Genomic DNA, 25,927 nt, shown 5'->3' on the forward strand with positions numbered 1-25,927 from the left:
AGCCTCTTGTTGTGGATTGTGCTAGTTTGAAGCTGGCTAGAGTGTTTTGGAGAGAAGAGCTAGATTACAGGCTGTGAAAAGGAAAACTGATTGTTATCTACTTCACTCATAGGCTTGCTGAGAGGTACAAGAACAAGAATCCAAACATAGATAAGTCACCTCTGCTGGGGATCTTGGAGCTCCATTTTTTTTTCTCTCTCTAGTCTCTCTCTGTTTCTCTGATTAATCCACTTTGCTTCCTAATCCCCTGGCCGAACCTCCATTCCTCCTTGGGACCAGGGTAAGGTTGAGGGGTAGGGGGAAGGTGGAAGGGTGGTTGAGAGCCCCTCCTGGGGACTCAGGTTTCTGGGAGAGGAGTTGTGTTTTCTGTATTACCTTTTACCTTGTATATTTCTGCATATAACTGTATATACTGTAAATATCTGCTTGCATATTGTGCTAGCTGTAAATATAAGTTTCATTCATATTTCCAGAGCCAGATGAGTCTAGTCTGGCTGATTTCCAAGTGTGAGAGGGCAGGTAAAACTGATACCATCACAGGAGGCAGGGAATTAACGTGGCCGAGTCAGGAATATATATAAAAATAGAATTATTTTATTTTCCTGAGACACACACACACACACACCCCCAAAACTATACACAGAAATTAATTTAGTTTAATTAGCAGGTTCAATTTCATTGAGAATATCTTACAAATGATGCTATAGATAAATTTGACTGGTTTAGAAGTCTGGAAATGGAAAAGTCTAAGCTATAAACACAGCTTTTCCCAGTATCAATCAGGCTGAGCAAAAACTTATACCTCTCACAGGTGAGCTAAGTTGTCTGAGAGAAACGGCAGTCCAGATGCTTGTCAGCTCTCTCTCTTTCAAGACATCCAAGGCTTCTTAGGCCTATTAAGCTTGCACAAAGGGTGCTTACAGTGGGGAGCCATCCTAGGCAGAGATGGTCCAGTCCCTCAGGAGCTTGTCCTTCGCAGCACCAGGGGACTCTTTCTGCAGGAACTATCCAGGCGGGGGAGAACTTTAAGGCGGGAAGTACCCCAATATTTGTACCTTTCCTAGACAAAGAGCTGATTTACCATTTCCTAGGCATGAAGACAACAGCCAATCACGAGCCCAATTCCAGTGTGGGCATCTGCACAGGTCACCCCTTGTGCCGGAAGGACCCTTTCCCACTCCCTTCATGCCTGCAGGCAGAGGGGGGAAGCAAATTTTTTTGCGCCTTTCCTCTCATATTCAAACCATGAAGGGAGAGGAATTTTGGGGTATCCAGGACTCCAGGACACCCCTACCCCTTCCTTTTCAGACTTTGAAGAAGGTAACCTTTTCTGTAATTCTTTATCTTTCATAGCGAGTGCTGACTCACTAAGCCAGAAGAAGAAGGAACAGTTCAAAGCTCTGGAAGGCTTCCAGATGGTGGGTCTCAGACACTGCCTGTGTCAAACAAAACTGGAGGCAGAGCTGTGAACTTCAACCTATTTATTTATTTGTGCAAAAAAAGGATGACAGAAGTCTTTGTAGCATTTTATTTCGTTGCAGAGGGTGATAAAGGCTGTATTTATACTTTTTTTTTTTTTGAGAGAGATTTGTTTCCCAAATGTAATGGGAAAATTTGACAGTAAAGCCTTTATAAGAATTTTAAATCCTTAAATCAACTGGTAGACAATCGTGGAGTTTATATCAGTGGGGAGAAAGACATTGGTGTTCATCTACTTATTAAGATTTAGAACACCAAAAGCAATTAAAAATTCTTGAGGAAAGTTGCTGCTGAAGTCACAGAACCACACAATTGTCAGGGTTGGAAACATTTTGTATCACTTCAAGATGAAACAAAATATTTGGTGAAACAGAAAAAGTCACTAACATATATTAAAGTGTTGTGTGTAAACACTGAGTATTAGAATCATAGAATTGTCAGGGTTGGAAGGCACCTTGATGTGGGTTGGGAGCTTTGCTCCCACAATTTGAAATTTAAGAGATTAGCTCAGATAGCTTGGAAGTTAACTGAAGCTGCATTTACAGCATGACAAAATTTGCAAGCATATATATACACAATATTGACAAATATTTACAATTATATACAAGTTAGAAATAATACAGAAATCCAAACTCCCTCACAGATAAAGGAAGCTGCCCAGAAGGGCTCAAAGCTACCCCTTCTTTCCCCTTCTCTATCTCCCTTCCCAAATAGAAACCAAAACAAGCAAGTCAACAAAGCTTACGCGTCAGTTGTTAGCTGAGATTAGAGGAGAGATATCAGAGCATATCAAAGGAGAAATGAATAGGGTAATGTCCCAGAAAAGAGTGAGGGAAGATTGGTATATTTTGACTTTTTATATCCCTTTCAGCAAACCAATGAATTATTGTGCTAGTTTGAGGCTAAGTAGAATATTTTAATGAGAAAAAATAGACTGTAAGCTTGTGAAGAGGAAACAATGGTGATGTCTACGTCACTCATAGGCTTGCCTGAGATGTAAAAAAACAAGGACACAAACATAGATAAGATAGTCTCTATCTGTTGGAGTTTGGTGTCTGCATGCGCTTTCTGGGCTTCTGCTGCTCTGCTTGGATCTGCGTAACCCAACTAATAATCCTGCTTCAAATCTGCCTTGCCGAGCCGCCCAGCTCACCTTGCATGTAAGGCAGATGGTGGGGCAATGTAGTGGAGGGCCACATAGGTCCAAATAGGCTTACATATGCCTTGCCTTGCCTGAACATGTTTTCATGCCCAAACATGTTTTTCTGCCCATACCAGAGGTAGACACATTAAACAGACAAAAAGGGCACAATAGGCCTGGTGCCACAAAATGGCCTGCCCAGGGCCCTAGGTTGTAAAATAAAATGGTTTTTTGCCAAAGCACCATGCGCCGTTTGTGTAATGGCCCACTGGGTATAGGGCCCAAGCTCTTCCACATACTTGGGGGGTACTTCGAGAGTGGACCCTTCCTAATTTGGTTAGTTTTGGCTGACTGCCGAAGCCCTATTGGATGATATCATGGCCAAAAGGCCATTAATCTCGGCCCAACATTCAATAAATAGGGCAATCCAGGGTAACAAGATGCTCTTGCCACTCTCTCCTGCTCACCTCTCCCTGTCTGCCTGCTGCCTGGGGCCACTACCCTTTGTTGCTTTACGTGATCCTTTGTTCCACGACACTGCACTGATCCAGTGGATGATCGAACAAGGTGTTCCTGGCTGATGCTGCTCCAGCCCACCACATCAGCCCGATCATGTTCGTGAAATCTCAGACAGTGTGCCCCAATTCGAATTGAACTATTAGCTCCGCGTGAAATTAACCATGTGGCTTTCACTATGTATATTTTGGCACCATAGATACTGAGACTTCCAACTAGTGAGTATTTGAATTTTCTTGATTCAAGATGCTAAGGAATTTTACTAACTTTACCAGTGGCACTTTATGCCGCAAGACTCTCTGACCAGGACATTTCTAAAACCTCAAATTTACAGAAATTTGTCTGTAAATAAACATTCTGCAAAATAGTTTCACCAACCGTGTACAAAGAATTTGTGTGGGTTAGCTGTACATAAGTTTGGGGGAAAGTTCTCTTTGTATATATTAATAAATTACTCAACAACCTTCAAATCAGCCTCATATAGAATCATAGAATCATAGAATCAACCAGGTTAGAAGAGACCTCCAAGATCATCCAGTCCAACCTATCACCCAGCCCTAACCAAACACAGACTCAAACCCCTCTGTAACAGATAGGAGTGGGGGATGGATAGAATGTGGAAGGGTGGTTGAGAGCCCCTCCTGAGGACTCTGATTTCTGGGATTGGTATTGTGTTTCTGTATTACTTTTAACTTTCTGTACCTAACTATATATTTGTAATATATTGTAGATATCTGCTTGTGTATTGTGCTACGCTACAAATGTCAAGCTTCATTCCTTAACTTACAGCTGGCTGAGTCTATTCTGGGTGAATTTGTTGTGTGTGGGGTTGAGTAACTCCCAAACCATCACAATGATACAGACATCATCATTATTCTGTTGTCACAACCAATGATCTAATTTCCCTCATTAAAATATTCCAATTAGCCTCAAACCAGCACGACCTCAGGGAGCATCTATTTCCAATTCCCCTGATATGGGCAGGGACACTTCCCATGAGATCAGGTTGCTCAGAGCCACATCCAGCCTGGCCTTAAAATCTTTCAGGGATGTGGCTTCCACCGCCTCCCTGACGAACCTGTTTCAGTGTCACCATCCTCATGGTGAAGAATTTCTTCCTAACATCCAATATGAATCTACCTACTTCTAGCTTTGCTCCATTCTCCCTAGTCTTATCAGTACCTGATGTCCTAAAAAGTCCCTCAGCAGCTTCCATGTAGGCTCTCTTCAGATGTTGGAACATCACAATAAGGTCTCCTCAGAGCCTTCCCCAAACTGAACATCCCCAACTCTCTCAGCCTGTCTCTATAGGATAGGTGCTCCAACCCTCTGATCTATTCTGTTAACAATTGTGGAGAGGCACTACATAAAGAGGTCTCCTCTTTATGTTCACTCCCTGTGGTAGATGTACAGTAGAAAAAGAAAAGCTCAGAGAGCTCCCTCTCATTCATAAAACAATACTGGCGGTCATGTTGTAGTGTCTGATGTCAGGCTTCTGAAGTTGAATACAAACTACACACACAGGAGATAGGAGGAATCATGGATGCTAGTGTTTAAGATGTGTTTTACTGTCCCATGAGGAGCACTTGCTGGAAGTATGTAAGAATGTGGACTGCAATAGCTAGTAAAAACAAGATTGCTGGTTTTAATCCTTGTTTCCTTAGGAAAAGCAGGGAATAAGGAAGGTTTGGGGCTTCAATTCTTATGCTTGGCTCCTGTCCAGAAAGCACAAGATTAATTTCTTTGGGGTATTGTTGTGGTAGACCAAAATAGGCCTGAACATGTCCTGGCTTGCCCAGACATGTTTTCTGCTCTCCCTCTTACTGTTGTTGGGAGGAGCAACCATGGGAAGGAAGACAAAAGGGCCTGGTGCCACCATGTCTGTCCAAACTTATTTACAAGGTATCTGCATCTGTTTATACACTTGTCTGTGTTCTGCCCTAAAAGGTAAAAGTAGGCCTTGACTTCACCTAATATAGCTAAGTTTGGCAAAATGCCACTCTCATTGGCTAATCTGTGTCCAAAGGCCCACTAGACTTGGGCTACACTGATAGAAATGATGAGCAGGGAGAGACAATGTGCTTGCTGCTGCTGCCACCATATTTTCTGCCTTATTGTGCTTTCTGCTTCTGGCAGTGCTACTGCCTCATTGCATCCTGCTATGGTCTACAGCATTACGTTTGCTAAGCTATAAGCTAGCCCTGATACATAGTAATAAGCTCTATGCGTTGGGTTTGTCTGCCTGGAAACTGTTTCGAGTTTACCAGGAATAGGCATCAAATGCCTCCACGTGATAGGCCCGCTTTGCAAGCATGACACCTACAAGTCTCCTGACAAGACTGCAGGGCCTGGAGCACAATCCCTGTAAGGAGAGGCTGAGGAATCTGGGGTTGTTTAGCTTGGAGAAGAGGAGGCTCAGGGGGAACCTTATTGCTGTCTACAACTACCTGAAAGGAGGTTGTAGCCAGGTGGAGGTCAGTTTCTTCTCCCAGGCAACCAGCAACAGAATGAGGGGACACAGTCTCAAGTTGTGCCAGGGTATGTATAGGCTTAATATTAGGAAGAAGTTCTTGACAGAGAGAGTGATTTGCCATTGGAATGGGCTGTCAAGGGAGGTGATGGAGTCACCACCCCTGGAGGTGTTCAAGAAAAGACTGGGTGAGGCACTTATTTTCATGGTCTAGTTGATTGGACAGGCTGGCGCTAGGTGGCTGGATGATCTTGGAGGTCTCTTCCAACCTGGGCATTTCAAGCCAGGCTGAGGTCCAGGAATTTCCTCAAGAGGCATTGTCTGTTGATTTTCATCCCTGGGCTTTTGGCTGAGCACCTAGTCTGAGCCTGGGAGGTAATAAAGGCAATCTTTATCTTTGTTGATTAGGGAGATATGATGGCTATCTTTATCTTTGTTGATGAATGAACGAGGGGATTTAGGACACTCACCAGCCTCCCTGTTGAGTCTGGAGCCAGAAGGGACCAGGATCAGATCAAAGATTGTCTGCTTCCTCTCCTGCACCTCTGTTACGATGCCTGGGAAGTTCAGAAACCCCTCAATGGCTGACAAGACATTGACAGAAACTCCTGCAAGTATGTGTACTGTCTGAAACTGGTAGTTAGGCCCCTGAGACATGAAACAATAACTTTTGTGAAAAATACTCAAAAGCCTCTTTAGCAAATATTTAGGAAACTCTGTAATTGAATCCTAGCCTCTGTCTTAATCAGAATTTTGAAAAAAATCCACCTTGCATTAGTTAACACCTTCCATTACAGGTTCGGCCAACCTGAAACTCTTGCAGTTTTGGATAGTAACAGGAGAGATTTTAACTGGCAGTTAAAATTGCTCCAAACTGCCGATGAGACTCCTGCATGTGCTGTCTAATGAAACTGCCACAACGCCTCTAAGGTGGTCACTGTCCATGATCTCATGTCACATGTAGGGTTCCACGGTGGTAGTGCTTCATGATCCATAATGCAGGATTCCTCAGCTGTGATCGAGCCCGAGTGCTGACTTGAAAATGAGCAGTCAAACTCTCTAGGTATTAACAATCTATGTTACTTGGTTTGCAGCAAGCAGAAAATTTGTCGAAATCCTGAGTAGCAAGTTTGAGGAAATGCCTAAGAAAATTAATAAAGCCAAGAAGTTTATGGGGCTGACAGCTTAGTGGGAGATGCATTATAGAGCAGAAGCTGCTCCCATAAAGCCCTGGCATGTACAGCTAACAGGGAGAAAAATAAATAGTACTTCCAAGTCTAAGAAACTGGGTAGTTCTGGTGATATTTTATTATGTTTCATCTACCTCGTCCTCATTTTCAGAATTGTTTACAATTTTGTTCATTGCAATTAAAATAATAGACTCGTGAACTCAGTGCTGAGTCTATGTTGGGGTACGTGGCCCTTTAACCACATCATTGTTATAGAGCATGTGAACTAGTGGATATGTAGGTAATACCTTTGAAGAGGAAGAAGTAAATACTTGGTATTTGTCTTGGGTTCAAATGCAGGTTCCCAGAGACGCTTATAAATTTAGTAGACCCAATGACAATTTATAGAATTTATAGAGTGCCCTCCCCTCTTCCCCTTCCTTTCCCAAAAGACAGGGAGAGAGATAAAGGTAGGGACACCCAAATAAATCACTCTCACTCGATTGGAAGTAAAAAAAGGAAAAGTTTAACAATAACTTAGAAAAAGGGATTGGAGGTAGGGGAGTTTACAAAGGATATAGGAAGGGAAAACAGCAAAATACAAACAGGGATGGATACAACCCCGAGTAGTGTGATGGTGTCTCTGCCTCGTGGCTGCCACGTGTTGTGCTGGTATGCAGTATCAGTGTATGTGTGTGTAGCATGTACGCAGGAAAAAGAGAGAATGAGCAGGAGAACTCTGTCTTTTATATCACAGGAAGTGGGGGGAGTGGGCTAACCCTCACCTGGAGTGTGGCCCACCCCTGGGGAGGGGCCAAGACCCCTAGGGTCAGGTTCAGGGTCCACTCCCCCCAGGAGTGTTAACCCTTTACAGTATTATTTAGGTTTTAGCCATTTGTATGTGAAAAGAGTTTGAAATCTCCATTCAGATCAAGTTGTCAGGTATTATCATGCAGTTAGAACAAACGTTTTTCCCAAGACCCAAGAATTAGAGAGATCAGAGTGGGACTGGTGCAAGGCACGGATTCACAACAAATCTTGAGTTCAGTTAGGGTTGTTTAATCAGTTTCTCAAGTTGGAAATCAAAACCCAGAGTGTTGAAACTGTACAGTTGTTATGTATTCAATATATAAATAGCATTTTCTGCAACAATGAGAACCAGAATGAGAAAGGTTTATTTCTATTGCCAGTTACTCTGCCCTTGAAGTGCAACCGCCTCCACACGTTTACACCAAAATACATTTGTTGAAGTCAGTGGCAAACAATGAAGGTAAATCAATGAAGAAGGCCACAAGCAGATCCCACACCAAGACTGAGAGGAAGAAGATGCAAGCAAACATATTTCCTGTTTGCAAGGAGATTCGGACAAACTCTGCTGATCTTTCAGTGTCATAGAATCACAGAATTATCAGGGCTGGAAGGGATCACAAGGATCATCTATCTCCAATCCCCCCTGCCATGTGCAGGGGACACTTTCCACACCTCTGATCACCTTTATGACCCTCTCTGGATGTGTTTTCAGCATGTCCAGATCTTTCTGTAACAGGGGCTTTAGAACTGGGACACAGTATTCCAGGTGGGGTCTCACAAGAGTGGTGCAGAGGGGGCAGAATCACCTCTCTCAACCTGATGGGCCACTCTTATCTTGATGCAGCCCAGGAGCTGGTTGGCTTTCTGGTTTGCAAGTGCACACTGGTGGCTCATATTGAGCCCTTCTCATCTACCAGCACCCTCAGGTCCTTTTCTTCAGGACTGCTATCAAGCCGGTCACTGCCCAGACTATGTCAATGCCTGGGAGTGTCAACTTTATCACCTTTGCAGCACCATGTATAAGCTTGAAATGAACAGGAGAAAAGAGTTCATTCCTCATGCTTTTGAATTCATTTCATGCCAGGTTTATAGGTTCTGATGTTACTCTTTACTCAACCTCTTGACAAGACATTGGCAAGAGGTTGAGCTTTTGCTGCTTAAAAGATGTTTCATTCTAAAGGGAGGACGAAGTAGTTCTAGTGTGGAAATGCCAAGGAAGACAGGAAACTTCCATTATGCTTATGGGTCCTCATTTGTGGCTAATCCAAGGCAGTTTAATTATCACTTCTAAATCTTGTTTTCCTTCTAAAAGAAAGTTGCTATTAACTGTATTGATTCTGACTTCTAGAATCTGCATGTGGCTGGAGAAAGGTAAAAGAACATTCAGTGATGTTTGTGCTTTGCGGAGTTCAAAACTGATCTATTTAGTTAGTAAACCAGCAAGAGCCCTTGGAAAAGGGAAATGTTGGAAAAGGCAAGCATTCTCTTCCACATAAAGCTTGTTATTGCCTTCCTTGATCCTAATTCTTCTCTGAAGGAAAATATTAGGTCAATAAGCACTGTGTTTTGGTGTGTTTTTTGTTTTATTTTTTAGCTTTGTTCTTGTTAAATAAAGATCCATTATTAACTTGGAAGCACAAATATTTTTATGATCTAAGGTTGCAGCTATCCCGAGAGCATTATGTCGTTGTCATAGATGCACTAGCCAGAGGGGTGGGATGTCACCCAGATGGATCTGGACAGGCTGGACTCCTAAGCCTGGATGAACCTGTGGAGTCCAACAAGACTAAAGGTCTTTCACCTTGGCAAGAACAAACTTGACTGGCAATACAGGCTGGGGGGAGGAGGTGATAAAAAGCAGATCTGAGGAAAAGAACTTGGGAGAAGTTGGTGTTCCAGCGTACTCCAAATTCCTTTCTCCTCCTCCCCTGAGGATTTGAATGGGGAAAAGAAGAAGGTGTTAAAACTTCTTTCCCCTCCTGCCTATCAAGCTTGAGGGGGGAACCAGCAGGAGGCACCTTTCTGCATGTGTGCTGACCTGTGTGGGGTGGCCATGCAGGAGTCGGGCTGGTGGTTGGCTGGGTTTTTGTGCCTGTATAATAGAACAAGGGAGAAAGTGAGGGTTTTCCCACCTTGAACAGTTCCTGCCCTGACAGAGTTCTCTACAGAACAGGTTCCTGCTGTGAGAGAATTCCTATTTTGGACTGTCCCACCTTTCGGATGGCTCTCAGTTTGCTGGCTCTCATTTTTACACTATCTCTACCTTTGGACTGTTCTCTCCACTTTTTTCACCATTCTGTGCAAACTTGCAAGCTTGGCACGTCCTGGGGTCCATTTGAGAGAGCTGCCGATGGCACTGGACCCTGCCATTCTTGGACCATATCAGCAGCCAACTTCCTGGCTTGCCTTCCAGACTAGGGACCCCCAGCAGTTTGGGTGTCCCTCTCTGTGAGTAAAGCCTGTTGTTCCCATAATAATAATTAAATAATTTTATCACAGTATCACAGTATCACCAAGGTTGGAAGAGACCTCATAGATCATCAAGTCCAACCCTTTACCACAGAGCTCAAGGCCTAGACCATGGCACCAAGTTGCACATCTAATCCTGCCTTGAACAGCTCCAGGGACGGTGACTCCACCACCCTCCCCGGGCAGCCCATTCCAGTAGTCCAATCACTCTCTCAGTGAAGAACTTTCTCCTCACCTCGAGCTAAATTTTCACTTGGCGTAGCTTGAGGCTGTGTCCTCTTGTTCCTGGCGCTGGCCACCTGAGAGAAGAGAGCAACCTCCTCCTGGCCACAACCCTCCCCTCAGGTAGTTGTAGACAGCAATAAGGTCTCCCTGAGCCTCCTCTTCTCCAGGCTAAACAATCCCAGCTCCCTCAGCCTCTCCTCGTAGGGCTTGTTGCTCAAGGCCTCTCACCAGCCTCGCTCGCTTCTCTGGACACACTGAGCATCTCGATGTCCCTCCTAAACTGGGGGGCCCAGAAACTGAACACACTACTCCAGGTGTGGTCTAACCAGTCAGAGTACAGGGGCAGAATGACCTCCCTGCTTCTGCTGGCCACACCATTCCTGATGCAGGCCAGGATGTCACTGGCTCTCTTGGCCACCTGGACACACTGTTGGCTCATGTTCAGGTGGTGTGTCGACCAGCACCCCCAGATCCCTTTCTGTCTGGCTGCTCTCAGCCACTCCGACCCCTAGCCTGTATCTCTGCATGGGGTTGTTGTGGCCAAAGTGTAGCACCCAGCACTTGGAGCTATTGAACGCCATCCCGTTGGACTCTGCCATCTGTCCAGGCAGTCAAGGTCCTGATGCAGAGCCCTTCTGCCCTCCAACCCCAGCCACATCTGCCCCCAGCCTTGGCTGTTCATCTGCAAACTTGCTGATTCCTGTCTTGGGCCACATTAATTCCCATAATGTCTCCACAATATTATGATTTAATTTGGGCTCAGCAAAACTGCAAAAATTCAGAAAAAATATGGAGAAATTAGCTGAGAATTCTGACTTTGTGATTTGTGATCCAAGCACAGGCCGAATTTGAAATCTATGAAAAAGAATTCAGGCTTTGGAAAAGGATTTATTAGATGAAAAGGCAAGGAGCCAGAATGTTTGGGAAAATATGCTCATGCAGTGAAGAAGTCTCACAGATGCCTTGACAGCTCAGGTGGAAGGAAAATTTACGGTTTCCTCAGATGCCCATTCAGCAACCTCTCTCTCTGCATATGAGCTAAGCAATGTGAAACCATGGGAGCCAGGGGAAAAAGCAGAGAATGTCCTGGTGGACAATTCGGGAGAAGGAAACCTTGCCAAATTGGGTGGTAGAGTCACTGCCACTGTTGATTCAGAGGATTCTATTTTGCCTGTGCAAAAAGTCCAGGTCCAAACCAGAGAAGGACTCCACTGTAATGAGTGAGATGAGAGTTCTGGTGAGGAGGACACTGTGGGACAAAAAGCATGCTGCCAGTGACTAAACCCCAAATTTTTGACACCAAGGGTGGCAAACGCAGTACTGTCACCACTATTAATAAGCATTACATAGTCACTCAGCTGAGTGACTTGCAAATGAAATACATGAGGGAGCCAGGTGGAACAGTGGCAGAATACGTCTATAGAGTCTCCTGGGCTGGCAGAGATAAAGTCTTCTCAGACTCGGAAGAAGCGGCTGGGGACTGGGGGGATGATGTGTTCCTGACTCATGAACCTGAGTGCCGGTGGAACACCTGGGTAAAATGACTCTTTGTTCACCAATATGGTTGATGGTCATAGTCCACTTTATTTCGCTGTACAGTGAGTTATATGCTCTCTTGTAAGAGGCGTGCTCCACTAAGATTGGTTACATATAGAGGGTACAGGGTTACAAGCATGGCATGGATAGGGTAATATACCATCAGATCCTGATGGTCAGCCTCTGGGGCTAGCTAACTCTGCCCACATGCAGCTGGCACTCCACCCCCTGCAGCTGCATGTGGGGGAATGCCACCCAGGCCTGGTATCTTAACTCCCAAGATAGGCCCAAGGACACGGGTTGCTCATGGTTATCAATTTCATGTCCTGTTAGCAAGAAATTCTCCAACACCTGAGGGTTCATGTAGCTGACTGCGTGGATAGCTTACTGGGGGAGCAGCTTCTATCTGGCTTACAGAGGGGACCTGATGGAGCTAGAAGTTACCCAGCTCCTCTGAGCTAATTACAGTGCTCCATAAACTTGCCTGTGTGCAAGCAATATATGATAAGGGAAAATATGACTGTCCCCTTAAGCACCCCCGTTGACCCAGAGAGACTTCACCCTCTCATGAGGGGCTTGCCCACAAGCTTGCAGGTCCAAGCATCAGTGAATATACAGACAATCAAAAGAGCATGACAGGAAACCACAGATCGGAAAATTTACAGTAGCATGTCATGACCATGGGCTAAACTCTTAATGGACTTAAATGCTCACAGGCTTCCATTTGGATTTGGCTGTCATGGAGACAGACATTCTGGGGAAGACATTCTAGTGGTTCCCACATGGAAAAAGCGCAAGAATGTTCGACCTGTAAATGATTCTCCTATCAGCACAGGTTCAACAAACTCCCCCCCGACCAGAAGACATAGGGGGGAGAGACCAAAACAAATGATGCAACTGGACACTTGAATCCAGACAGTCACAATCCCTTGAGAGATGGGTGGTACAGGCAAGCCCTATCTCTAGGGATATCCCAAACCACCCTTAAAGCAGCTGGCAAATTGGCAGCTAAAAGACTTGATGCTACGTGTTCAACACCGATGTGGGAATGTGCTCATAATCCCAGCGTCTGGGGAGACGCCTTGCCTAGTGATGGCCCAGAATTAGCAGCCCCTCCATGGTGGATTCTGCAGCTTCTCCAGGGAAAAAAAGTTAATGCTTTCTCATCTCCCAGGTGGGAGGCAAAACATTAAAATTGTGACAGCAGCTAGCTCAGGCAGCTTTTAATGGTCAGCAATAACTGGTGAGAGCTGCAGAAGCCCAGAAATTAAGGCCTGCTGCCTAGTTGAGCCAACTGTCATGAAGAGTAGCAAAGCTCTCTCAGCTTTTGCTATATTGTGTAGTTTCTAATGCATCACATTAAAAGCCAGGAGCATCGAAAAACCAAAACAATCTTTCAGTCCCATGGGAAGATTTCTCCCTAGGGTAAGTGAAAGGTAAACACTGGCCATGTTTCCCTTTCACTTGGCCTTGCTTTTCAGACAACAAGGTATTGTTTTGGTTAGTAGAAACGACTTTCTCAAGCCTGCCCCACACCTGCAGGTGGGCTGGCTTGAGGAGTGGTCTTTATATTGTTTAGGTAATGTTGTCCAATTGTATAAGTTGCTTACTGTTTTTTACCAATGTATGTGAACAACGTAAAAGTGGTCCGAATTGTGGGCTAGTCCTATTTTGGAACATTATAAAATGGTGGACAGGCCAGGATCGAGGCCCTTGCCCTTGCCTTCTGGGTTTTTCCAGCCTTTCTGTTTTTTTTTTTTTCCCGTCCTTCTGGACCTCATCCTCGCTCCTGTCCTTCCTCGAACTTCTAACAACAACAAACTGCTTGCCGATCTAGCCTCGCCTCGGGCGAACACGCCGAGCCGCAGAGGCAGGAAGCCTGCACATGCCTGGACCCTCACTGGGAGAAAGGGACTCCCTACCAAGCTACAGACTGTGAGTAGCTGACGAACTATTAACTCAAACCAGAGACTCAAGAACTCTCTTTAAAACATCATAGACTCTTTAAGTTGCCGATTTTGGAAATGTTACTTTGACCTCGATCGAAAGAATTCACAAGGGTGGTGTAGTTTCGGGAAGCGGGAATTCGCATTTTTGCACTAAATCACTGATAAAATAGTCAACGCCTCGCGTATTTCCCCCATAAACTCTGCACGAAAACTGCGTTTCCACGGACAGAATTGGTGTCAGAAGTGGGATTGATAAACTGAAGTAAACAGCGAGTTTAAAAATGGCCTCAGTTCGGAAGGAGTTCTCCCGCAGCAGAGATGCCAGACTCGCCCAGATATCGCAGACCGCCCTGTATGCCAGGTTTGCTTCCCGCTTTCGATCGGCAAATCTAAGGAAAGCTATAACGGCAACGGCGAATGAGCCTTTAGAGCAGATAAATGTCTAGATCGGCTAATTAAAGTGTCTCTCTACGAAGCTTTTTAAAGATGTTGAGGGAGGTTGACAAAGAAAGCTTTTTTGATCTGGGTGTTGGTTGTGTTCAGGTCTCAGTGAGGTTGAGGCTTGGGAAGTCAGAGGTTAAAAAGCTGAACGCAGAGAATGCCCGGCAAAGAAGTACAAGTTGCTGAAGGTGCAGCAAGAAATCAAGTCGCTGCAGAGCGAGAGACGAGGCAATGTTGAAAGACGCTATCACGGCAAGCCTGAGTTTTCGCGCAGAGCCCGCCGTGGCTGAAGACAGGATGAGAGTTGTGGAGGAAAAGTTAGACAAAGTGCTTAGCCCGAATGTCGCGGTCCAGAAGCAGTTCGCGGGGAAGTACCCCGCAGATGCAATCGGCCGTTAGCTCCCGCGCGGACACACCGCAGCCGCGGTCACATATCGGGTCTCGGACAGAAACTCCTCAGCCCTCGACCTGAACCCGGGAGTCAACCGGTTACTTAGGCTTGCCAGCTTTTACCCCGATACATCCTGAAAAGTCACCGCAGCCCGTGGTTCGTCGGAAAAAGCCGGGGGCTCAGACCCAGGAGTCGCAACTCTTGCGCTCTCTGCCTAAAGTCTCTCACGCCGGTACGCCTTCTCACGAGCCCGACTTCTTTAAAATGTCGCCGTCAAGGCATCTTCCTTTGCCACTGAATCCCCAACCAGCGGCAGAGCTGTCCCTGTTGCCGCTCAAGCCATTCGGCTCGACACCGTGTCCTCGGGAGGTGCCCAGACAGCCTACCTCGCCGACGCTGGTCCAGCCAACCGCCGCTTTGCCCTCGTCGCGACCAGCGCCGTCGCAACCACAAGTGCCGCAGGCAACGGCTACAATGCCGCTTTCCCCGGCACAACCGTCTCCTCAATCTCAGTCCGTTCCAGCTTCCCAGCAGGTTCCGATGCCGTCTCGGGCCCAACCACCGGCAGCGCCGCCGCAGCCGCCATCTTCCCAACCATCTCCACAACAACCGCCATCTCTCAACCGCCACGCCCGAGCAGCCAGCGCTGAGCAGCACGCCTGCGCGGCGCCACGCCGCGTCGCAGACTGCAGCTACGTCTATTGACAGCGACACGGAAGTGGAAGAGGTGCACAGCAAACTGGCAACCTACTCCGTGAATCCTCTCTTTGCGTCTGAAACTACGCAAGGACCGAAAGGAGGCAAAACAACAACCATGAAAATCAAACCGTACACAGCAACACAGATAGATGATTTTAGGGAGACTTATTCCCGCATGCCTAATGAACCTATAATTGAGTATGTGTATCGCGTGGTTGCAAAGGGGGGCGGAAAGGATTATCTTATCTCGTGAAGAGGTGGGGAGAACTAACTGGGGACCTGAGGTATTTCTTGGGGATGGTCCCTGAGGGAGACCTTGCATTGAGTGCTAGGATCTTTCACTGGGCTAGTGTTTATGAACCTTTAGACAGGGGTGATCCTACAGAGTTTTGGATCAGATCCCCTGATGAGTTAAATGAAGCATTTACTATGGTTGCCTGTATCCAAGCTGTGAATCATAAGGGGTTATATGCACATGCAATGGATGCCCCAGTAGAGCCACAGAGGCTTGGACCCCTGATAAGGGGTATGCCTGGCTTCATAAAGGCTGAAGGCATTAGGATAAGGAGACAAATTGAGGATGCAATACAACAGAATGTTGAGCAAGGGCAAAGTTCACAAAGTGTAGTCCATCATCCTACGTGGAGGGAAGTGCTTACAGAACTAGCCACTCTAGGGAGACAAATGGGTTATCATGATCCGTTATCTGTGCCAGAATCTGTCTTTCAGAAGGAAAAGCAGTATGGAGGCAGGAGCAGCTCTGCATCACGAGGAAAACACCAAACAGTGCGACATGCCTGGACATCTGGTAACCCTAATGAGAGTCCACGATCGAGTCCACGATCAAGTCCCAGGGGGAGCCCTGAGCTTAATCGCCGCTCTGAATCTGGAGTAATGTGGGTACCGAGTTCTCAAGGTAGGGGTGTAATCCACTGCAGGAGCAGAAAATATGCAGTGAAACCTCGTGATGTGTTTCAAAGGAAACAGGCAGAGCGTGATCCTGTGAAGACTGAGCTCAGTGCTATGAGTAAGTCCATATCTGATATTAAAAGGATATTAGAACATCTGAAAGGAAATGGTGACGGAAAGGTGAAGCAGAACCGTAAGAAAAGGCTCTGCAAACACATCTCCTACCAAGTCAGGTTCTCCTGATCGGGGAGGAGATAAGAACAAATCAAAAAACTAGGTGTGGCGATGAATGATTCAGGCCACACTCATCGCTCTGTTTCTGAATGTCGATGGTCTGAAAAACCTGAACCCTATGTCATGATTCCTACTGGACCAACTAGAGCTGCTGTCAAATACCTAATAGATACAGGTGCACAAATTACAGTGCTAAATGCACAACTAGCAAAGCATCTGAAAATCTTGCCATCCCGGAGAAAGGTAAACATAACAGGTGTTACAGGACAACCTGAAACACGCTATTTAGCCAAAGCACAGCTGTGGCTACCTGGGGAGAAAAGAAGTACCCTGGTAGAGTTAGCATTGGGCTCATGTAAACATAATATCCTTGGATTTGATGTTCTAGCAGGTAGAAGATGGCATCTTCCTGACGGAACATTGTGGAGCTTTGGTGCTTATGAGGTGAGGAATAAGAGGCAAAGGCTAGTCCATACTTGCGTTCGCTTATTGCAAACAGCTCCTCCATTGCCAAAGTCACACATTACTTGTGTTGCACAGTATCCATTGCCAGCTGCAGCTAAGCAAGGTATCACTGAAGTGATAGCTGATCTTGAGAAGAGACAGATTATCACTAGAACTCATTCTCCTTACAATTCACCTGTTTGGCCAGTCCGAAAACCGAATGGCCGATGGAGATTGACAGTAGATTTCCGGAAGTTAAATAGTAACACTCCTCCTCTTACTGCAGCAGTTCCTAGTCTTTCATCCACAGTGACAGCAATCCAAGCGGCCTCTCACACCTGGATGGCGACTCTAGACGTGAAGGACATGTTCTTCATGGTGCCATTGAGAGAAGAGGACAAACCACAGTTTGCTTTTACCTGGCAAGGTATTCAGTACACATTCAACAGTCATCCACAAGGGTACAAACACAGCGCAACCATTGCACACAATGCACTTGCAGCTTGCTTGACACTGTTCAGCTTCCTAAGGATGTTAAGATGTACCATTACATTGATGATATCTTGGTGGGAGGGATGACAAGGAGCAAGTTGGTGCAGTGGCTGAGAATATCCGAGAACTGTTGACTAACCAGGGTTTGACCATTCCAAAGGAAAAGTGTCAAGGTCCAAGTCACGAGGTAAAATTCCTGGGATCATGGTGGGTAGCAGGTGCAGTGTCTGTGCCAGACGACACTCTTCAGAGCATTGAAAAGGGCCAAATACCCCAAATAGAAATGAGTTACAACAATTGTTGGGTACTCTGGGTTATGGAGGAAACATATTCCAGGTTTCTCTGTAATTGCCCGTCCTCTGTATGATTTGCTTAAGAAGAACAAGCATTGGGATTGGACTCCAGAACATTTGATAGCCTGAGGTTTCTCAAGGATGAACTAAAGGCATATCAGAAGTTGGGGCCCTTACACCCAAAAGATGCCCTGAGGGCTGAATGGGGTTTTTCCGCGAATGCCTCATACTGTGGAATTTTCCAGAGAGGACCCAATGGTCCTAGTAGAGCTCTCTGATTTTCCTCAACAGCATTCAAAGAGGCCAAGATTCAGTACTCGGATTGGGAAAAAGGACTTCTTTCCCTAACTCGAGCTGTTAAGGAAGCAGAAAAGCTTCGTACTACACAAGATGTTGTAGTGCAAGGCCCATTTCCTCTGCTAAAAGCGATCCTTAAAGGATCTCCTCCACCAGAAGGAATTGCCCAAAAGGCTACTGTTAGAAAGTGGTATGCCTACTTGGAGGGAATTTCGCAGCTGATGCCGCTGAAAGAGGGACCTACAAAGGTATCCAAACTTCAGCCAACCCATAAATCCTGATAAAGCTCTGCTTGGTCAGCCATATAAGCCTTCTCCTATTCAAGTAGCCCTAGACATGACCGCAGACCTCCGACAAATCGGGAGAGTGTGGTTCACAGATGCATCCTCTCGGAGGGTAGGGCGAAGTGGCACTACAAAGCCGCTGCCTTGGAGATTGCTACAGGCCGGACCATCACTGAAGAAGGTGATGGCAGTGCGCAGGTAGGGGAGTTGCGTGCTCTCATGCTAGCAGCCGAGAATGGAGCCACAACTATTTACACTGATGCTTATTCCACGTTCAAAGGCGCCACTGAGTGGATTTGCCAGTGGGAAGCGAATCAGTGGAAGGTATCAGGTGCGGAAGTCTGGAGAGTCGAAGACTGAAAAGGCTAATAGAGATTGGCCGATCCAGACCCCTCAAGGTTGGTTGGGTAGAAGGGCATTCCAAAAGCAAACACCAGCTACCGCCTGGAATAATCAAGCTGATTTCCTGGCAAAGATCAACATAGTGGATGAGGAGAAAAGAGAATGGTGGAGATTAGCTGAGTGGCTTCATATTAAAAGAGGTCATTCAGGAGAAGCAGACCTTTACTTCGAGTGTAGGTCTAGAGGATGGCCAGTTTCTATGAGTACCTGTAAGGAACTCATTTCATCTTGTCCACAGTGTAGAATCAGGCTTAAAGCAAATCATCCCAATCTAGCTCCAGCACAGCATATCAGAGAGGACAAAAGGTTATGGAGCACATGGCAAATTGACTATGTGGGACCCTTAAAGCCCTCACACGGGAAGAAATACATACTGGTGGGGGTGGAGGTGGTTTCAGGATTAGTCATGGCTACAGCAACTAGTGCTGCCACAGGAGCTCAAACTATTGAAGTCTTGAAGCAGTGGTTTAATATCTTGCCAATGCCAGAGTACATCCAAAGTGATAATGGATCTCACTTTACAGCATCTTCTGTACAAGACTGGGCTAAGGGTGAGGGGATTACATGGGCATTCCATACTCCCTATTATCCTCAAGCTAATGGTATTGTAGAGAGAACAAATGCTCTGGTTAAGAAACATGCCATGGTATCCAAAGGTAACTGGGATAAACGCTTGCCATACGCAGTTTTCATTGTAAACAACAGATGGGGTAATTATGGTAGTCCTAAAATAAGGGCATTTTGTCCTGACAATCCAGTGGAGAATGTTAGTCATCCACCGGATAAATCTCAGCACTCTCAACAGTCATTACATAATTACAGGTGGGACAGCCAGTAATGATAAACTTACCTTCAATTGGAGTTGTGCCTATGACCCTGACAAAACCAATGGGTTCTATGCTTGGGAAGCAACTGATGTAAGTGGGAAGACTCATCGTATCAGTGCACGATGGATTCTCCCAGACTTCTGAACTGCTTTTGCATATACCAGGTTTTCTGCTTTGTAAATATTCAATAAAGCTTTGTTTATTCAGGGGGGTGGGCATAAGTATTAAGTTAGTTTAAATTAGAGTTATGCTTATGTATTAGTTATGTTAAGAGTTAATTATAAGTTGTATCTCATTTTTTGCTTTTTTCGATTCTTGGCTTAATGTGAGCCAGGGGGTGGAGTATGTCACGGAGAGTAGCAAAGCTCTCTCAGCTTTTGCTATATTGTGTAGTTTCTAATGCCTCACATTAAAAGCCAGGAGCATCGAAAAACCAAAACAATCTTTCAGTCCCATGGGAAGATTTCTCCCTAGGGTAAGTGAAAGGTAAACACTGGCCACGTTTCCCTTTCACTTGGCCTTGCTTTCCAGACAACAGGGTATTGTTTTGGTTAGTAGAAACGACTTTCTCAAGCCTGCCCAACACCTGCAGGTGGGCTGGCTTGAGGAGTGGTCTTTATATTGTTTAGGTAATGTTGTCCAATTGTATAAGTTGCTTACTGTTTTTTACCAATGTATGTGAACAACGTAAAAGTGTGTCCGAATTGTGGGCTAGTCCTATTTTGGAACATTATAAAAATGGTGGACAGGCCAGGATCGAGGCCCTTGCCCTTCGCCTTCTGGGTTTTTCCAGCCTTTCTGGTTTTTTTTTTCCCATCCTTCTGGACCTCATCCTCGCTCCTGTCCTTCCTCGAACTTCTAACAACAACAAAACTGCTTGCCGATCTAGCCTCGCCTTGGGCGGACACGCCGAGCCGCAGAGGCAGGAAGCCTGCACATGCCTGGACCCTCACTGGGAGAAAGGGACTCCCTACCAAGCTACAGACTGTGAGTAGCTGACGAACTATTAACTCAAACCAGAGACTCAAAGAACTCTCTTTAAACATCATAGACTCTTTAATTTGCCATTTTCGGAAATGTTACTTTGACCTCAATCGAAAGAATTCACAAGGGTGATGTAGTTTCGGGAAGAGGGAATTCGCATTTTTGCAATAAATCACTGATAAAATAGTCAACGCCTCGCGTATTTCCCCCATAAACTCTGCCGCGAAACTGCGTTCCACGACACCAACCATGATCACTGACCACATGCCATAGGGGACCAAGGTAATTCCTTGTCCCTAATACAAATAGGTGGTGGAACACTGCAGCAGGTTGTCTAGGGTGGTGGTTGGGGCCTCTTTCCTAGATATATTGAATGTGAAGCTTGACAGGGCTCTGAGCAACCTGATCTAGTTGAGGATGCCCTTGCTGGCTGCAGGGAGGTTGGACTGGATGACCTTTGTAGGTCTCTTCTAACCTCATTGATTCTATGAGAAATTCTGTGGAGAAGAACTATCTTGTGTGTCTTGCTCTGTCAGGTAATCCTCAAGACCTCTTTCTTCTTTACCCTACAGCAACTACTGCTGATTGTTTATGAACTAATTCAGAATTTACTGTTTCCTATTAAAAATGTGGGTGGTCTTTCCTCTAGTGAATTATTCAAATTGAGATTGCATTATTCCTTCCTAGGAAGAAAGCAAACCAGAACAAAATAATGAAAGGGACTGAAGAGCTTGCTTCTTCACAATAAGCAAGTGATTGCCAGAGTCAGAAATATAAGTGACAGAACAATTACACTTTCATTCCCTTGAACCATGCCATTTCAAATCTAGATTTGTCAGGCCAAAGAAAATAACTCTGTGAGTAATCAGGAGTCTGGCACAGCCCTCTACCAGAAAGGCCCTTTTGTAGGGGCACTACTTTTCCACTGCATTTGGCAATGATGTGAATGAGAGCTCTTACTCCCTCTTGCCTTGCAGTGCCGAGCCACTTCTTTTTGTCAGTCAGTCTCCTGTCAAGTAAAGATTTTTATTTTTAAACAAAGCCCACGAACATGACAAATAGCATTTAATAATGTTTATGTAAGAGAACTTGCTTCTTCCACTGTCTAATTGTGTCAGACAGGAGACATATTTAAAGAAATGCTTAAATAATAAAAGATTTTCCCCCCTTTTTTAAAGTTTAAAGATAGATAATTTTTATTAATATTAAGTCATTTTATGTTACCACAAAATGGCTACTTTGTATTGGCATCTGTGAAATAACCACTAAATCTCACAGGCTTGTTTTACATACATTTTCCCAAGCCCATATGTGTTGAGTGAAGGCAGTAGGTCATGCGCACACAAATGAATCTGGGTCAGGCTGTTAAATGACTGAAACCCAAATTCCACTCTCCACTGGAGCTAAATGTGTGGCTGAAATGTCTTGAAGGACACAAAATCCAATCAATATGGCTGAGTAGTGCTACATTTTCCCATCTGTAACAGAAAATGTGAAGTTTTCCCTCTGTTGTAGGTGTGGTGGAGGGGCCGCAGCCCTAAAACTGAGGCTTCCCTATGCCTCTACATGCCTGGACATGTTTTTCTGCCAGGACCTATGGCAGTAAACAGGTTGCATAACAAACATACACCTACTCCGTGTACCCCTGGGGTCCGCCCAGGTAATCCCCTATTAGGAAGGGTCCAGGCAAACATCTACTGCCTATTAAGTTTGGGCTTACTGCCAGCCTGATTGGTCACTTTAGATGGCCAAATGAGCCACGAATCTAGGCTCAGAGTCTATAAAGAGGAGTGCAAAGGTGCACCACGAGTTCAGAGAGTTCAGAACGTTCAGAGGATCAAGCTCAGCTCTCTGATCCACATAGCAGCACTGACCTGCTTGCATGGCCTAGACACAGAGTCAGGCCCTTACTCTCTTGCAAACATTACTTATGAGTCTCAGACCTCTTGCATTGATCTCAAGGTGCAGTTAAGCTGTCTGCAAACCCTTTGAGAAGCAGAGCGCGTGCATGTCTGCTCTTGATACATATATGGGGAGCCAAGAGCCCCCTGCCTGAGCCTAGAGCAGCCGTACATACTGGCTTGCTATCTTGCATTTATCTACGGAGCTCAAGTCTCCCTGCAGCCCGGCATAGACCCTGCTTGCCAGCTGCCCTGTAAACCTGGAAAATCCAGCTCAGCAGACCTTCCAGACTGTCTGCTAACCTACAAACACAGCCTGCTAGCTGTGAGATGACTGTGCTAGAAGCTGCATGGACAAATCCTCCTCCTGCATCTGGAAATCCTGCCAGTTGATCATCCCTGGACACACACGGCATCCAGAAGCAGCAGCACCGAGGCAGAGATCACTTCACACCAGGAGAGAAGGTCAGAGAAATCCTGTTTACCCCAGAGACTGAGAACACTTATCATTCTCCTGCAAGCCGGGACAGATTCCAGATTTACCAAGACCCGAATACTGGGCACACGCTGTGACACAATCCTGGGAGGGTGATTAATGATTAATACTTAAGAGCAACACATTTAAGCAAGCTTTAATTCCTTTGTAAAATAAGTTGCCTCTGTCTTAAGAGCAGACACGGTTTCAGCCCATGCTGGGTGGACAGCATAGTTGTTAAGAGGCATTAAGCCTAAGGGAATATTTCTCTCTGTCTACAGTTGTTGATAATTTGATATTTCCATTTAATAATCTGATCCCTGTAAATATATCCCAACTGTTTTCATAACTTTGCACAAAGAACTTGATTACATAGTGGTTGGGGGTAGTACAAATTTGTAAATATTAATTTTAATAAATAATTTAATAAAAAATTAATACCACCTCAAATTAATTTCTCACCTCCCCCTAACAAAGGAGGAATAAGAGAAATCCCCTCTGCAACAGTAGGTTAAAGGAAGTTAAGAGTTAGTTGGTATAACTGTACAGACAGTTCTATTCTCTGTTTCCTGTATCTTCCTATATAAAGAGCAGACTGTCCAGTCTCTCTCTCTCTCCATCTTTTTGCTACGAGTGTACAGGTGCTCATATCACCTTGGTTTGTGGGGGAGAATTGCCTTTGCTGACAAACTACTTCCTATCTACACCACTGAGGCCTACCAAGCCTGCTTTCAGGAAAGCAGTGAGGCCTGATTGGAGGCCAACTAGGCCTGCTCTTGGAGAGGCATTGAGACCTACTGAGGCCTAATGTTGGGGGAAGAGGTTTGGCTGGTTGAGGCCTACTGAAGCCTGTCTTGAGGTTAGTCGGGGGAGGACCTAGGCCAGGATTGATTCTGATTGTGTCTACATATGTGTCTACTTTGGCACCTTTTGTATTTTGTTTATTTTTGTAAATAGCATTTCCATTTATCCTTCAATTCTGTATGAGTGTTCTTATTTACAACTTTGAGGTAAATTCCTTCTCTCTCAGTCCAGAGCTGTTTTCCAACTCAACCAAGACATCCCTCTTTGGGATTTATTTTTTCTTCCTTAGAGGCTGTCAGTCATTAGCCTTCCTCTTCAAGCACATCAGACCTGTGCTGGTAGAGCTAGTTTCTAACAAGGAAATGAGCTTCCTCCTTTTCCACGATCAGGAATTAAACATAGGCTTGTGTCATGCTGAAATGACCTGGGGATATAGAACAAGCTTTCTCTTATCGTAATTGGAATGACTTCAGCAGTGCTGTGATTACTGCAGAAAGATGTTGGCATGCAGTAAATAAATATTTTTTCTGTTTAGACTGACCAGATCCTGCTGAGCTATGCACAACATCAGTGAACTGCAGATGTTTGTTTTGTTAATCAAAAATATTTGACTTCTTGGGTCAGAAATAAAATCTACTTTCTTTCCTTTTTTTTCCCTTGTGAGAGATGATACTTGTAGAAAGTATACACTTAATTTGTGTGAAATTAAATTAAGTAATAACCACAGATGACTTTTTTTTTTTTTGTTTGCTTGCATATTGTCTTTATATATGTGACTTCAGTACACCTTTAAAAGTCCTTTCTAGGTTTATTTCAACAATGAATATCTCCACACACTTGTGATGTAGCTATGCTGTCATTTAGAAAGGAATGTCCTATTGTATTTTCCCCCACTAAAATTTAGTGTCTAAATTAATAGACAAAGTGGAATCATAGAATTGTTAGGGTTGGAAGAGCCCTCAAGGAGTTCTACCTCACCTGCCATGGGCAGGGACACTTTCCATGAGATCAGGTTGTTCAGAGTCCCATCCAGCCTGGCCTTAAAAACTTCCAGGGACGAGGCTTCCACAACCTCCCTGGCCAACCTGTTCCAGTGTCTCACTGTCACGGAGGGGTATTCTGCTGCCTACACCAATTGTGGCAGAGGGGAGAAATTAATTGGTGTGAGATGATGTTTTATAAAATATAAAATTTATTAATTTCAACATTTGGAACTCTCACCACTGAATTTTAAAATTATTTTGGATATTACACAGTTATGGAAGACATTCTAGGAATAATATCAAACAGTACCTTGTTAATAACTAGCAAACATTCAAACTATAAACAGAGAGAAGAATTTTCCTGTGGTCATTATGCCACCTGGGGTCAATATGCTGTTTTCCCACTAGATGGGCCCAAGCACTTTCTGCTTGTGATAGTTTGGGCTCTTACCCGCCCCCCCACACTTTTGGATTTGCCCCAGCTAACTCAGACGGCCTCTGGGAATACAAATGAAGCTATTTATTTACAGCTAGCAGAATATACAAGCAGCTATTTACAATATATACAGTTATATACAGAAATATACAAAGGATAAACAATACAGAAGCACAACTCCCCTCCCAGAAACCTGAGTCCCCAGGAGGGGTTCTCAAACCACCCCAACAACTCCCCCAGCCCTCTCAACCTTACCCCAGTTCTCAGAAAGAAGAGAGGTGCATCCAAGAGGTTAGGGAGCGAGGTTAGTGGGATCAAGGTTAATGAGATGTGACTAGGTCTGAAGGCGAAGGCAGAATGAAAAACAAAACGGAGAATGTTTACTTCTTCTTCCCAGAATTCTCAGCATGACTGTGAGAGAAGGAGACACAATTGTTTTTCATTTCACTGCCCGTTATCTAGTTCTTTTACCAAAACATTCTAGCTTGCTTCAAACTAGCACAATCCACCCCTTGTCTACTTTGCTCAGAGTATCTCTGAGAATTATCCGATCTAATCTAAACCAATATTTACAATAAAACAATATATACAAGTTCAGTTCACACTTCAATCATATGTAGGTGATTCAAAAGCTCAGAACAGGAACTCCCAGGTGACATTGAGTTTGTGCTCACATACTGTAGATTCCTCTCAGTGTTGGACGCCAATGTTACCTAGAACAGAAAACTCCTAACAGCTTATATTAGACACTCTCTCAGCTAAGGTTAGATTTCTCTGTGGAATACGCTGGATTTCACCATTCTCCTGCATTACCCAGTATGTACGACCAGGACCTTCAGTAGAAACCACCCCTCGGACAGGTTTCCC

Source organism: Pogoniulus pusillus, chromosome 2, assembly GCF_015220805.1.
Source record: "Pogoniulus pusillus isolate bPogPus1 chromosome 2, bPogPus1.pri, whole genome shotgun sequence".
In the NCBI taxonomy this organism is placed as follows: domain Eukaryota; kingdom Metazoa; phylum Chordata; class Aves; order Piciformes; family Lybiidae; genus Pogoniulus; species Pogoniulus pusillus.